The 16,397-nt window shown below is 40.5% G+C and overlaps 1 protein-coding gene across 1 annotated transcript in view; it reads right to left on the bottom strand.

Annotated features, from left to right (window-relative positions):
* The window catches only part of OCA2 (OCA2 melanosomal transmembrane protein), a 351,992-nt gene that overhangs the window by 284,486 nt on the left and 51,109 nt on the right, over positions 1-16,397 (bottom strand). The gene's annotated exons all lie outside the window — the stretch shown is intronic.

Raw genomic sequence — 16,397 nt, 5'->3', positions numbered from 1 at the left:
AATTTACTAGCTACAGAATGATTTTCAGTGCACCCAACATGAGGGTGCACACCCGTTTGCAGAGAGATCTGACATTTTACTAGTCCAGGGAAAGTGACATTTTAGTGTGCAATGATTGTGTGTTGGAACGAATGTCTCTTTCAAGAGAACTGTGTGCTAGAATATCTGCTTATAACAGCACAGTAAGTTAAAAAGGGGAGATATGAAAGATATCTTTCTTTATAGACCCACACATCTCTGCTGGTTTTGAGAAAGGTGAAGTTCCCTAATGCTGTTCATAGCCTGCTCTTCGTTTCCGTTGGGATTTGGAAAAACAATCCACTGAAAAGCAGAAAGGAGTCAATATGGCAAGGTGCAGAACACCTCCACTGAGGGACTGAGGACCATCAATTCCTACGAGCTACTTTTAAGGACAGGTACTCACTTCTAATGGTGCTGGCCTCTTGCTCTCCTGCCTATTCCAGTTTCAAGGGAGTTACACCATTTTACACTGGCTGAGGATATGACCCATTGAGAAGGCTGTTTACAATTGTTGCATTAGCTCACTTTCCTCTAATTCACTCCTGGATCCACTTCAGTACAGTTTCCTCCCACTTCACTGCTCTGCAACTGATCTCAACGTCTCCTGCAGCCTCTTCCTAGACAATGCAGGGTCTATACTCATCCTTTCACCTTGTTGATCACTCTTTCTTTCTAGCTATTCAGTCCTCACTCAACTTTCAAGGTTCCATCCTCTCCTAGTTCTCCTCCTACCTCTCTAACCTTCCCTTCTGTGTCCCTTTCAACTGATCCTCCTCTGCCCCACTTTCCTGCTTACAGGGAATTCCCTACATTTGATCCTGGGCACTCTCCTCTTTTACATCTACACTCACCTAAATCAACGCTACACTATGCTACACTAACACCAACTGAGAATCCACCCTCACGCGATCTCAGAAATAACATGGCCCAAGATTAAAGTCTAATATTTCCTTCCAGGTCCCTCCACTAGCTCCTTTCTCAACTACTCTTGGCAGTACCTCCATGCCTCCAGTTACTCAATCCTCTAGCACTTAGGCTCATCTTCAGCCCCTTCCTCTCTTCCCTCCCCACCACAACCAGGCCACAACTAAAACCTATCACGTCTCCTTTTACATCTCTAAACATTGACCCACCTGCAAAATCCCTAGTCCATGCACTGTTCATCTCCCACCTTGACTAGTCTATTCTCTTTCTCTCTGATGTCTGCAATACTATGAACAAGTGCCATCTCCTCACGAATGAGAAAGGGAAAAAGTTGGAGAAAATACAACATGAGTTCACAATAATACTTAATAGCTGGAGGAGGAGGAGAGGTAGCAGGGAGTTGCAAAACGGCCGATTCAGGGTTGTGGGTCCATGTGTCCGGAAAATGTAAAGGGCCAACCACGAGAAAGCCTAACAGGAACATTTTCTCTGCATGCGTACGTCTACACTGTACCTGGGAGGTGTAATTCCCAGCTCAGGTTGATGTACACATACTAGTTCTGCTCAATTTAGCTTGCTAAAAATAGCACTGTGGCCACAGTGGTGGCTCAGGCTAGCCGCCCGAATATATCCCCATCTAGATCCTAAGTACATAGTCAGGCCACTGCCCCGGCCACCATAGCCACACTAATATTTTAGTGCACTAGCTCAAGCAGAGCGAACACTCATACATCTACCCAGGTTGGGAGATATCAGTGGTGTCACTTGGCATGTTGACCAATTTGGTCTCATTTCCATGTATTCCCAGTCTGCTTGTCTGTATCCACCTGTTGTCTCTTGTCTTGCACAGAATTTACAATCTAAGTATGTCTGGGACCATTTTTTTGGTCTAGAACAATGGAGTCGTGGTTCATGACTGGGTAAGCATAGGTGCTACAATAGTATAAATAGTCAATAGAGTGTATCACCAATGTCACACATTTTAAACACCAGAGGAAATCAAAGGATAGCTAGTGCAGGTAACAGACCACAGGTGTACTTTGAGACCTGTGGGAAATGCAATTCAGTAAATAGACAGCTGCCTTCTGCACTAGCTGCCATCTTCAGATGATCTTAAAGCATAGAGTGTGTTATAACAATCTAGCCTGGCAGTGACCGGCTGTGGCGAGCTCCGTATCAGAAAGAGTTCACTGGGAGTTCACAGCCCTCTTGCCAAAGAGCAAATGATGAAAAGCTCTCCTGGAAACCACTTCTACCTGAATATCCAGCCATAGCAGAGGTTTGAATAAGAACACCAGGTTTTGAGGATCCAAAATAAATGACAGGCATACTCCCACAAGTGAGGTGCCGATCTGGGCCTGATTTTCCACTGCCTTGCACAGTGCAGTTATTTATGTTTGTGCAAAGTGGGTGCAAAATCATAGCAGATCTAACAATACTTTTCCATCACTAATTTCCATGCTTGTGATTCAAACTTGGGGCTAAATCCTCTTTGCCACATCTCAGCTGAGCTAATAGGCTGTACTGCTAGGTATGTCCATCAAGGTTTGAAGAATCTGTACTCCCCTCCCCAGGCCATGGAGCAGCATTGGAACCATTCCACAACCTTCTGTGCAGTAAGCCGTCTAGGCACACCTTCCCCACACCAATGAGGGGATTTTCACAGGTAGATTTATACAGGCACCAGTCCTACCCCCTCAGTTCCCCTTAACTCCTCCCCACACCCACCATGTGCTCTTTTGCATTGTGTGATGTCCTGTGCTGGTTTCCCTCATGCTGCTCTCCCTCAGAAAAAGCCTCACTGATTCCAGTGCATTTGAGCCCTTGCACACCTACGTGAGGAGGAAGCTGGGGCATGACTTGCTGTCTAGTAACTGAAATCAGTTTGACTGGCTATTATTCCAGACTTCTATTCCCATGTAGCACTCAGAATGTCAGCATTACCACTCAAACCTATTATCCCAGGAGTGCTCTAGATGGGCGTTGGTAACATCAGGGAAAAAGGGGTAAAACAGTTCTAGCAATAAAATGTTGCAGTGTTGGAAATTAGTGCCCAGGTGGGGCAATGGCCGTACGCTTTGCCTTGGACCAACAGAAACTCCCCAAGTTAGCCAACAAGGAGTCGGACACCCAGGAAGTCAGAGAGGAGGTTTAGCAGTTCGTAACTAGCAGAGGCAAGAGGGCAGCATTCTACACAGCTGGAGACACACCGGCTGGCTGTGGCCACCAGAGAGTTGAGGACCAGGAGGAATTCCATACAGCTAGAAGTATCCAATTAATACCAGGTCCACAACCTGGAAACTCTGGAAGATATCTTTCAAGATCCAGCTAGTCCAAGGGAATGGAGAGCTGTACAGGACACAATTTGTGGATGGCAGCTTGGCCCAACCTGTAAGAAAACCAAACTTGCCCACAAAGAGACCTCCAACCACTGAGGAAGACAGACAATCCTTTTGGCGGATTCAGTACTACAAATAATTGAGAGAACATTCTGCAAGGGACAAGCAGTCAACAGGACAGTGTGCTGTCTTCCTGGATCCAAGACATAAGACATCACTCTGAGACTGCATAGGCTTCTAAAGTTGATGGGCAAGGATCCATTGGAGATGGTTCAGACTGGCACTTATGACACTGGGTCACAAGGTACATTACAGATAATAGATGACTTCAGGGAACTCAGAAGTGCGCTGAAGAATGTCCAAGCAATCTTCTCTGAGATCCTTCCTATCCCATGAACTAAGGATGACAGAAGTGAACCTCTTGGTAGGTAAGTGGAGGAGGGTTTTAGTTGTGTGGAGCATTGGTCCACCTTCTGTGAGGAGAGGTGACTGTATAATTTGGATGGACTCCACCTCTGTAGAAGAGGAACAAATTTCCTCAGGGACAGGCTGACAAAAGTAGTCAGGAGGGCATTAAACTAATAACAAAAGTGGGGGTGTGTAAAAAGAGGGAAGACATGAGCACATATTTAGCACAAAAACGAGATGTTACGAACAAAATTAATCAAGGAACCAAAGGATATGAAGAAAAGAAATTTCTGAATTGCCTATACACCAATGTTAGGAACCTAGGCATTTCCTGTTTGTGTGTCACTGATAACTAAGGGTACATCTACACTACAGGGGGGAGTCGATTTAAGATACGCAAATTCAGCTACATGAATAGCGTAGCTGAATTCGACGTATCGCAGCCGACTTACCCCGTTGTGAGGACGGCGGCAAAATCGACTTCTGCGGCTTTCTGTCGGCGGCGCTTACTACCACCTCCGCTGGTGGAGTAAGAGCGCTGATTCGGGGATCGATTGTCGCGTCCCGACGGGACGCGATAAATCGATCCCCGAGAGGTCGATTTCTACCCGCCGATTCAGGCGGGTAGTATAGACCTAGCCTCAGAAAAAACGATCCTGAATGTTTATGGATCAATGTCCTAACAGGTAAAGCACAAGCTGGGGTGTTAGTTGGTGTCTGCTACAGAGTATCAAATCACACTAGGGAAAAGCATGAGCAGCTCCTTAAACACCCATCTATAATGTGTAGGAAAATAAGCTTTGTGAACATGGGAGACTTCAATTTGAATGACACATGCCGGAGGGCTCATGCTGCCAGAAATAAAACAGCTTGGAATTTCTTAATATTTCCTAACTCAAAAAATGTTGCATCCAACACAGAGGGAATTCTATATTAGATATCATCTTGACAGATAAAGAAGAACTGATCACAGAACTAAAAAGTAATGTTAGCTTAGGTACAAGTTATCATGACTTGATCTCATTTATAATGTGCAAACAAAATAAAGTCCAAACTAGTGATATATGTAGTTGGCCAATTTCACAAAGCTGGAAAAAAAATATGAGCCATATCAGCTGGGAGGAATACTTTAATCAGAAAAATGTGAATGATAATTGGGACTTGTCTAAGAACACTTTACTACATGCCCAGAAACTCACAATCAAAGAAGAAGGTCATAGTGGTTAAAAAAATCAAACTGGTTTAGAGAGGAAGTGAAAGAAGCTACAAAAATGGAAGAAAGGGGAATTAATATAAATCAGAAGCTATGAATTGTAGAATACTGATAAAGGAAGCAAAGGGAAACAAAGAGAAATCTATGGCCAGCAGAGTTAAGGACAATAAGAAGGCATTTCTTACGTATATAAGGAACAAAAAGAATCCTAACAATGGTATTGATCCATTACCAAATAGAAATGGTAGAATTACCAATACTAATGCATAAAAGGCAGAAGTGTTCAATAAATATTTTTGTTTTGCATTTAGGGAGAAATAGATGTAGTCATATCATACAATAACACTCTTTCCATTCCACTAGTATCCTGGGAGGATGTTAAAAAGCAGCTATTAAAGTTAGACTTTTTTTTTTTTAAATCAGCAGTTCCAGATAACTTGCATCCAAGAGTTTTTAAAAATCTGGCTGCAGAGCACGCTGGACATTAATGTTGATTCTCAATAACTTTTGGAAAACTGGGGAAGTTCCAGAAGACTAGAAGAAAACTAATGTCGTTCCAATATTTAAGCAGGATGCCAGATAATTATAGGCCTCTCAGTCTGACATCAATCCCAGGCAAAATAGTGGAGCAGCTGATATGGGACTCAATTAATAACAAATTAAATAATAAATACCAATCAACATGAGTTTATGGAAAATAAATCCTGTCAAAATAACTTGACTTTTTATGAGATTACATCAAGTTTGGCTGATAAAGGTAATAGTGTTGATGTAATATACTTAGACTTCTGTAAGGCATTTGACTTGATACCACAAAACAGACAATTTGATTAAAAAACTAGAATGAAACAAAATTAACATAGCACACATTAAATGGACTAAAAACTGACTAACCGATAGGTCTCAAAATGTAATTATAAGCAGGGAAACATCATTGAATGGGCATGTTTCTAATGGGGTCCCACAGAGATCATTTCTTGGCCCTATACTATTTAAAATTTTTATCAATGACCTGTAAGAAAATATAAAATAATCACTAATAAAGTTTGAAACTGGCACAAAGATTGGGGGAGTGATAAATAATGAAGAGGACAGGTCAGGTCACAGAAACAAAGTGATCTGGATTGCTTAATAACCTGAGCACAAGCAAACAATATACATTTAGGAACAAAGAATGTAGGCCATACGTAGAGGATGGGGAACTCTATCTTGGGAAACTGTGACTCTGAAAAAGTTTTGGGGGTCGTGTGGATACTCAACAGCTGCCAGTGCAACCTTGTGACCAAAATGTCTAATTCATCCTTGGATGCATAAACCGGGGACTCTTGAGTAGAAGTAGAGAGGTTATTTTACCTCTGGTTTTGGCATTGTTGCAACAGCTGCTGAAATACTGTGTCCAGTTCTAGTACCCACAATTCAAGGAGAAAGCTGATAAATTGGAGAGGGTTGAGAGAAGAGCCACAAGAATGATCAAAGGATTAAAAAAACATGCCGTATAGTGATAGACTCAATGAATTCAATCTATTTCGCTTAACAAAAAGAAGATGACTTGATCAGAGTTTATAAGTATCTACACGAGGGGGAACAAATATTTGATAATGGGGTCTTCAATCTAGCAGACAAAGGTATAATAAGGTCCATTGTCTGGAAGCTGAAGCTAGATAAAAATTTACGTCTTATTTTCAGTCTGAATTTAATAGTGAACATAATTAACCACTGGACCAATTTACTAAGGTTCATGGTGGATTCTCCATCACCAGCAATTTTTAAATCAAGATTGGATGTTTTTCTAGAAGATATGCTCTAGGAATTATTGTGGGAAGTTCTATGGCATCTGTTACACAGAAGGTCAGACTAGATGATCACAATGGTCCCTTCTGGCCGTGTAATCTATTCATCTAAATTGACTAATGTAAATCCAAGAAATGGCTTATTTATCAGCTGTAATTCGCCTACATACAGTTTATTTCTTTTGGAAGTCTGATTGCCTGGCTGGCTTAACTCTTAGACCTTATAATGTAAAAAAAGTTGTGAACATTAAAAGCCTCCTACATTTAAAAAGAGGTTTACATGATGAAACAGCTGTCATACCCCAAAGCAGATTGAAGCTCATATGTCACTGGCATCTTTCCACAATTGGCCTTGGAGGCCTAACTAAGACGACCTCAAAACAACCACATTGACAACAATTAGGAAAACAATAGCAGTGTGCAAAACTCAGATGTTTTCTACCATTTCTCAGGCGTTCATGTAAAATAATGTTTCAGTTTTGATCCTTGTAGGTTCAAAACTGCCCTAAATTTAGCTTTGAATTTTGGGTTCAAACTAAAGCTTGACAATGCAAAAAAGAATTTGTAAATATTCATTTGAATAAAAGCCCTACATTTACTTTGAGAGTATTTGTGGCCCCTCTTATTCACTATGCACAAACATTAACACTAGTGACATTTTATCTGCAAAAATGTCCCATCAGAATATGGATTCTCTGGAAGTGTGGCTACGTTTATGTCTTTAAAAGGTTATTATGGGTTTTACTCAGCAAGTCAGGGAGCAGAAGCAATAACGTGATCTATTGTGAACAATAAATTATAAGCAGAATAAAAGCTCAGAGCAGTAGTTCTGATGAACAATACACAAGCAATAATGAAATATGTTCACATAAATCATTCATTGAATGATTTAGAACAACAAAGAAATTTATAAAAATTGAGATCTGTTTTTGGATAATTCATTAACAAATAAAGGTACTAAATTCATCAAATAAATTGTCTGCTGTTTGCTCAGCTGTAATTCAAATTCAAAATGTCATGGGTTCTCCCGGAATTAATCCATAAAGCCACTTTCCTGCACTCCTTCAAATGCCTCTTCATACTGTGATGCCAATGGTAAACTGGCAACTGATAACAGCTGGGTAGATGGGCAATAGGAACGTCTGATATTAGTTAGGGCTGTCGATTAATCACAGTTAACTCAAGCAATTAATTTTTAAAAAGTTATGGTGATTTTAAAAAAATCAATCATAATTAATCACAGTTTTAATCACACTGTTAAACAATAGAATACAATTAAAAATAATATACTCTTTGATTTCAATTACAACACAGAATACAATATATATGAAAATGTAGAAGAACATCCAAAATATTTAATAAATTTTATTACAAATATTTGCATTGTAAAATGATAAACAAAAGAAATAGCATTTTTCAATTCACCTCATACAAGTACTGTAGTCACAAAAGTGCAACTTACAAATGTAGATTTTTGTTGTTACATAACTGCATTCAAAAACAAAACAATGTAAAACTTCAGAGCCTGCAAGTCCCCATAGCCTATTTCTTGTTCTGCCAATCACTAAGACAAACAAGTTTGTTTACATTTACAGGAGATAATGCTGCCCTCTTCTTATTTCCAATGTCACCAGAAAGTGAGAACAGGCACTTTTGTAGCCGGCATTGCAAGGTATTTATGTGCCTGATATGCTAAACATTCCCTTCATGCTTCGGCCACCATTCCAAAGGACATGCTTCCATGCTGATGATGCTCGTTAAAAAAAAATGTGTTAATTAAATTTGTGACTAAACTCCATGGGGTCCCCTGCTCTGTTTTACCCGCATTCTGCCATATATTTCATGTTCTAGTAGTCTCAGATGATGACCCAGCACATGTTGTTCATTTTAAGAACACTTTCACTGCAGATTTCACAAAACGTAAAGAAGGTACAAATGTGATATTTCTAAAGATAGCTACAGCACTCGACCCAAGGTTTAAGAATCTGAAGTCCCATCCAAAATCTGAGAGGGGCAAGGTGTGGAGCATGCTTTTAGAAGTATTAAAAGAGCAGCACTCCAATGCAGAAACTACAAAACTCAAACCACCAAAAAAGAAAATCAACCTTCTGCTGGTGGCATCTGACTCAGATAATGAAAATGAACACACTGCTTTGGATTGTTATCAATCAGAACCCGTCATCAGCATGGATACATGTCCTCTGGAAGGGTGGTGGAAGCAGGAAGGGACATATGAAGCTTTAGCACATCTGAGACGTAAATATCTTGCCACGCCAGCTACAACACTACCATGAGAATGCCTGTTTTCACTTTCAGGTGATGTTGTAAACAAGAAACGGGCAGCATTATCTCCTGCAATGTAAACAAACTTGTTTGTCTGAGAAATTGGCTGAACAAGAAGTAGGACTGAGTGGACTTGCAGACTCTAAAATTTTACATTATTTTATTTTTGAATGCAGTTTTTTATACATAATTCTACATTTGTAAGTTCAACTTTCATAATAAAGAGATTGCACTACCGTACTTGTATTAAGTGAATTGAAAAATACTATTTTGGGTTTTTCAGTGCAAATACTTGTAATCAAATATAAATATAAAGTGAGCACTGTACACTTTGTATTCTGTGTTGTAATTGAAATCAATATATTTGAAAATGTAGAAAACATCCAAAAATATTTAAATAAATGGTATTCTATTGTTTAGCAGTGTGATTAATCGTGCGAGTAATCGTGATTAATTTTTTTAATAACTTGACAGCCTAATTTTAATGTATTTATTTGGCCTATGTACATAATACATTTATTTCTGTTTCCCTCATTCCTCCTACACCATTCCTTCCAATTGTCACTCCCACGTGTTGCATCTAGTTTTAACTTGGTGGTCCTCAGGATATGGATTATCTTCAACTCCTGTTCACTCCCACGTGTTGCATCTAGTTTTAATGGGAGCCTTATGAAGTTACTACCATATCAGAAACAGGAAATAATGGTCTCGGTCACAACAGTCGTGAAAATTTTGAAGCAAAAACCACAAATAAGCCCAGGTATTGGGTTCAGCTTCACTCAGAGTGTCCATTATCCCTGTTTCAAGAAAATCTAGGAGTGTTTCTAAAGGTTTCAGGTACTGTCAGGGGTGAAAGTAACTTAAAGGACTTACCGGTACACCGAAGTCCTGAACAGGGGGCGGGGCCTCAACTGGAAGGGGTGGGGGCTCAACCGGAAGAGGCAGGGCCTTTAAATCCCCAGGCCCTTTAAATCGAAATTTAAAGGGCCCGGGGCTCTGGCTGCGGTAGCGGCGGCTGGGAGCCCCGGGCCCTTTAAATCGCCACTCGAGTCCCGGGGCTCTGGCAGCGGGGCTCTGGCGGCAATTTAAAGAGCTCGGGGTTCTGGCCACTGCCGGGAGCCCTGAGCCCTTTAAATCACCAGCCTGGGGAAGCTGCCCCCTGCCAGTGCAGTTGGCAGTGTACCGGCTCTTGCCAGTACGCCGTACCGGACCGGACCAGCTTACTTTCACCTCTGGGTACTGTTATAAATATTTCACACATTTCAATGAATCTGGTAACTCCAGTATATAGCATATATTTATTTATAGATGTAAGGAATAAAGAGTGCTTATACAAAAAGTTCTAGGCGCCCTAACGATTTATGCAACTGACTAGTGATGGTCACACAATCATATAGTGATGCTCACACAGCATCATACAAACAATCAGAGGCAGGGGGGAAAAAATAGCTCTCAGCCAGCCAATAAGTGAAAGCAATGGAAAAGCCTTTTGGACCCCACTGATCTCCCTTTCCATGAACAAACTCTCAACCCTCCTCCAAAGCTTTATCAAATAAATGGCTATTGCATCATGTTCAAATTTGGGCTACATTGGACCAGGGTTATGTGGATGATGCTTTAAAACAGCAAGTAAAACACAAATATTAGCCAGTATTGGTGAAATAACCAACAGAGAGTGTATATTTATTCCAAGGGTTCACATTGTATCTTTTATGCATGAAAACAAGCTGCATAATCTCTGAATAACAAATGCTTAAGAGAATATTTAATATGCCCAGACTAAACTGTGTTGAAATCCAAAATGATAATTTAGTTTATTTAAAACTTTTTAAGTTACTATTAATTCTTTGTATTGCAGTAGCATCTAAAGGGCCCTCCTGGGAATCAAATCCCATTAGTACTCTGCGCCCTGTATGCAAACCAGATTTCTGAAGGCTTCTACAATTCCCAGGCCATAACAGAACGGATTAACAACAAACTTCTAAATAAATCATTCTTACTGCCTTGGTTTCTGTTCCAATATGTGGGCAACGGACATGATGGATCAGAATGGTCCCTTCAGAAATGTAGGATTTCTACTCGAAAATGGCCAGTTTCTGACTTGCCTTAAAAAGAGATTATGTAATTACCAGGATAGCCAAAGGGAGGTTTGACCAGCCATTACATCCAAAGCAAGAGAAAAGGGCCCAAAGTGCTATGTGAAGAAATGGCTTGTAATCAGGTTTCTTTCCGTCTTTCTCTTTTATATTCCCAGCCCCAAAATGCCCTGAGCTTTTCAGACTCAGGTCTGAATGACATCTCAAAGCAAAGAGAAGTGCCTAGTACAATTCCATCTATGTCTTCTTTCTGATTAATTCAGATTTGGCCTTTGGGGCCTAATATACCCACAGCTGTAAGCCTCCTCTTCTGCCTCCCAAATTGAGATATGTACAGGAGAATTTCAGCTTTAGATACAAAAACCAGCAAGTCTTTAGCCCTTTCCCTCTGAAGGTAGCCTAATCTGCCATTCATGCTATTGAGATGCCGCTTCTTATGGCCAGAGGTGACAGTTGGTGCTCAGCAGAGGAGTCCTGGAAAGGAACTAGTCGTGACTCTAGTGCCATCCACCAGTGGCAGCCTGGACAGTAGTTCCAACACACGGGTCTAGATGCACCACTTAATCAGATGGATTTATGACTGTTTCACATCACTGAAGCAGTGCAAAGCAGTCAGAGTACATCAGTTGGTGAACTTGGCCTCCCATTGTGCAAACAGGATTTGAGGGTGTAATGTAACTGAAGGCTAAACTCTGACTCCAATAGGAGATGTGCCTGAATATATGAGGGCAAAATTCAGGCACACTAATCATTTCTATAGTTCCAGTGCAACTCGAAGAACTAAAATGACTACACTTTTAACATATTAATTTGTATTAGTAGAGTATCTTCAAAGCAGAGTCATATGTTTACAGTACATTTAAATTTCAACAGCACTACATATTACAACAAAAAAGTATGTATTGATAACTATTGAATCAGTAAGACGACCCACAAATCTTAACGTAAGAAATATTATACCAGATCAGACCTCTGTTCAATTTAATGAAGTCCAGTATACTGCTTCTGAAAGTGGAAGATACCAGATGCTTCTGAGAAATATACAAGAAGCCCAGAATTGCACAACTATGAAATGGCCCATAATGGAAATTTCCTCCTAACCCTTTCAAGTTACTACTTGGTTTATGAGCTGGAGCATTTTTATACCCCTATTTTAAAAAAAATCCTGTATAATATAACTGTAGATGTTATTCATAGCATATGCTGACCTTTCGATAGTGACCACTTTTTACCACAATCATCATGACTTTGGAGGAATATGGGCAGATGAAGAAAATGGAAAATCGAACTAGCTGCAGTAGAACCAGAGATGCATAATCAGGTCTATTTCTTATGCCCACTCGTGGATGAAGGGTTATTTCAGAATGCAAAGCTCAGAAAGGAGGTGGTATCTCTGCAGGATATTAGGAGGAAGTGTAAGTTAAATGAACTGGGTCAGCACAGGGTTCCCATTTTGTTACTAGAAGGAAAAAACCTTCTTCTGTAATGTCAGGAGTCAGATCCTCAGTTCCTGTAAATCAGTGTAACTCCACTGAAGTCAATGGGGCTAACTGACTGATACCAGCTGAGGATCGGGCCCCCGGTCGTCAAGTCCTTTCTACATCTCTTTTGTCCTAAAAGAGAATTGACAAAACTACCATGACTTTAATGGAGATCCCTGGCATGGATTCTGAACTCCATTACCAATGGTAGCAAAACTGAGACCAAGGTTTCAGGAACCAAGGTTTAGCTTTTCCCAGAAGAGGCTCTGGTGCCACACTCTGTAGAGGAGTAATAAGGGAAGTTGCCATGCTAGGGTTCACAAACAAGACGGCAAGAAAAACAGCCCACAGGTACCAACAGAAGCACCAGCACTAACATCAGTTCCTCACGCCTCTCAACATGGAAGGGAGTATCAACGGAAGTTGATGCCAACACATTCACAGTCCTCCATGTCAATGAGACAGACACATAGGTATCACATGAGCTGATTTTAACACTGAAGAGCTGCTGGGCAAGAAACCCTGTACTCTGCCTCCCCTTCTTTCTCCCCCTCAACAGAGAAGAGAACAGAGGAAAACTGTGTGGTCACTGGATTTTCTCCAGAAACACTAAGCAATGCAGGAAGCAGGTGAGAAGTCTGACCCAGAACTGGGGATGTGGGTAGAGCAGCAAGAGAGAGGAACGAAGAGTTAAGGGTGGGAAAGGAGAGACAGGAGATGAAGGTGTCACCTATGAGGGCATGGAGAAGAAAGGAAAGGAGAGTGCTGAGAGTCGCAAAAAAATAGTCAAAAAAGGTTGATAAATTGGAGTTCTTAAAGACCCAGTTGTGCAACCAGGGGGCATGTGACCGATACAGAAGGAAATAAGGTGGTGATCAGAAAGGAGAATATATTGAATGAAAGATCCAAGTGGGAGCAGTGTTTAGAAAAGACAAGGTCCCAGGAGTCACGATGATGGTTGATCCAGGGCTGTAGGTCAAATGAGGTTAGGAAGAGGAAGAGAGAAGCAATAGAATCAGATGGGACATCAGAGTGAAAGCTGAAGTTAGAGGATTTGATAGGTAAAATGGCAGCTCAGGCTAAGACTTAACAACTGGCCTCAAACCCTTGAACAAACACGAGCCTGAAGTACTTGAACTGGAGGCAAAACATCCTCCATGTATGTACCCACTACCCTAGGCACTGACTCCAGTCCTGGAGCTCCCATGTAAAAATAATGGTGGGTGCTGAGCACTTACCCGCAGCCCCCCCATCAGCTCCTCCCCCACCCTCAGCACCTCCCACCTGCTGGCACCCCTGCCAATCAGCGCCTCTCCCCACCTCCCCCCCCCAGCGCCTCCCGCCCTCCATGATCAGCTATTCCACAGTGTACAGGAGGCGCTGGGGGGGGGGGGGGAGAGTGGGGAAGGAATGAGTGCAGGGCAAGCTTGGGGGAGGGGGCAGAACAGAGTGGGAAGAGGTGGGGTGGGTGTGGGGCCTTGGGGGTAGGGGTGGAGTGGGGGCAGGACCTGGGGCACATTAGAAAGTCAGCACCTCAGCATGCTACTGCGAATGCAAAGGGCGGTTCATTGACATCCACCTCCCAAAAATAAAATTGGCCAGTTAATTTAAGAACAATTTCTTAAAGTTTATTTTATTGACTGAAGTAAATCCTCAATCCTTTTAAATAGCTTCATTGAAACAGCTTGCTTTGGCATACATTTAAAAAATTAGACACCTTGCGATTATTATCCTTGAAAGATAATTAACCAATTTAACTTAAATAGATACATTAAAACAAATTATACAGACATGTCAAATTAATGGATTCTTTCCTGCGACTAGGACTGTTTTTGTTTATTTGTTTGTTTTCTCACCTTTTTTAATCAGTAGTACTCTTCATCTGTAAGCATCACACTAAATAACATCAGAAGTGTAATTTTCATTACTCTGGAATTGCACAGACATATAGGTTGGGGCCCGGATCCTGCAAAGACTTACTCACGTGTTTAATTTTACTATGAGGAGTGGTCCCATTGATTTCAATGCAATTACTCAGAGGAGGAAAATTAAGCACAAGTATAAGTGACTGCAAGATCCAGGCCTCAATGTTCTATTATTGCAAATATTTCACCTGAAATTATCACTTGTTCAATGCAGATTTTTGCTATCAGAAGACCAGATATAATGCATGATAAAAAAAAAAGTGGGAATTAAAAATGCTGCAAGATTTATTTATTATGTCAACGGCATTTGCATGTAGAAATCTGAAATTGTGTTGGGGATGGGGGGAAGAAAGGGCATATCAGTTGAGAATTTCAAGCAGACCCTTTTCCGGTGCATAATGCTTTATTATAAAAAGTTAGGAGTACATAATTCTCTGAAATAGGATACGGTGATGATACCGATAATTGCACATTTATCCCTAGATCACTCACAGTAACTTCATTTTACTTAATCAGAAAATGGTTGTTACCACAAGACGTGGATTACATTTGCAGAAAAGTGGGCTCAATGATCTAATACATCTTCTTCATCTCTAATGTCTACATCTTATGTTGTTTTCAACTTCAAAATACCATGTTTATTAACTGTGCAGTTACTGCATATCAGCACTGTATTTACCAGCACTATTCAATACTGACACATACAAGACTTTCAAAAGGAGTGGTCTTTGGCTCCCCAAGACACTGTAGCCCATTTTCTCTTACTCCACTTACTGTCATCATGTTTCTGAAAAAGCACATCTTGACTTCCATCAGGCCAATAATAATTCCTGCTGCACTCAAAATTAAGGAGCTTTTACATAATTTGACTTTGTTCCCAAACTGCTTGGGATTTTGTAAAAATACTCAGAAGAAGAATATAAAAGGAGTATGAGTTGATTGTTATTAATTATTAATAATTATTAGCTATTATTTTTGTTGTTGTAATTCTTTTCAATTATAAAAGATTTCCACATTTCCATCTGAAGGCTATTTTGGACAAATTATGATCCACTGAAATCCCTAACTCAGCTTCTTTCCCACAGACATATAAAAGCCCAGCTAACAAACAGGAAACAGAATAGGAAAAAAATCAGTTCTTCAAGTAAGAGCATATTTTTATATTGTCCTATAGAGTACTTTTTTTTTCCAGAAGCGGATTCATGTCAGTTTCACTGAATTGTTCGTTCACCTCAAAAAAGCAAAAAAGAGTTCCAAAGAAGTTTAAATGTTTCACTTCAACAGTTTCAAAATGAAAACTTTTTTCAGTTCAAAATTTATTTTGTTTTGAAATTTTCTGCAATTTTTTAAAATGCAAAAACATTTTTTAAAAATGCTCAAAATCTAAACGAAACATTTCATTTTGGGTGGAATGAAACACTAAAGTTCTATGGCTTGTGTTAAGCAGAATGCCAGGCTAGATTAGCACAATGGTCCCTACTAGCCTTAAATAGATCTATGAAATAGACATCAAGAATCCTCAGAACCACTGAAGTTTCTTGACAACAGTTCTAAATGCCTTTTATTTCCACCCCCACTCTCACTGGGGTGCTTATTCTATTTATTTCAGGTTGGATTTTTCTATATGATAATTGGGTCTCAGAAGCTCAGCGATTGCTACTTTCCAGAGTCAAAACTCTTCAGCAAAATGAAAATGAGGGTGGAAAGTTTATACAGCCACTTGCAATATTTCAGAGTTGCCACTTTAAACATAAAAATAGAATTGCACACATTTGGGGCCTGATACTGCCACACTGGCTGCCATGAGAGTGTAGACAACATCTCCTAGCAGGTGCTCATGACCTCAAGTAATCAGATGCTAAATGATCAAGTATAGTATTATGTTGTGCTTACTCTCAAGACTGCATTATTAGTGTC

Source organism: Chrysemys picta, chromosome 1 (assembly GCF_011386835.1).
Source record: "Chrysemys picta bellii isolate R12L10 chromosome 1, ASM1138683v2, whole genome shotgun sequence".
Lineage (NCBI taxonomy): Eukaryota > Metazoa > Chordata > Testudines > Emydidae > Chrysemys > Chrysemys picta.
This window is presented reverse-complemented; position numbering and strand designations above follow the sequence as displayed.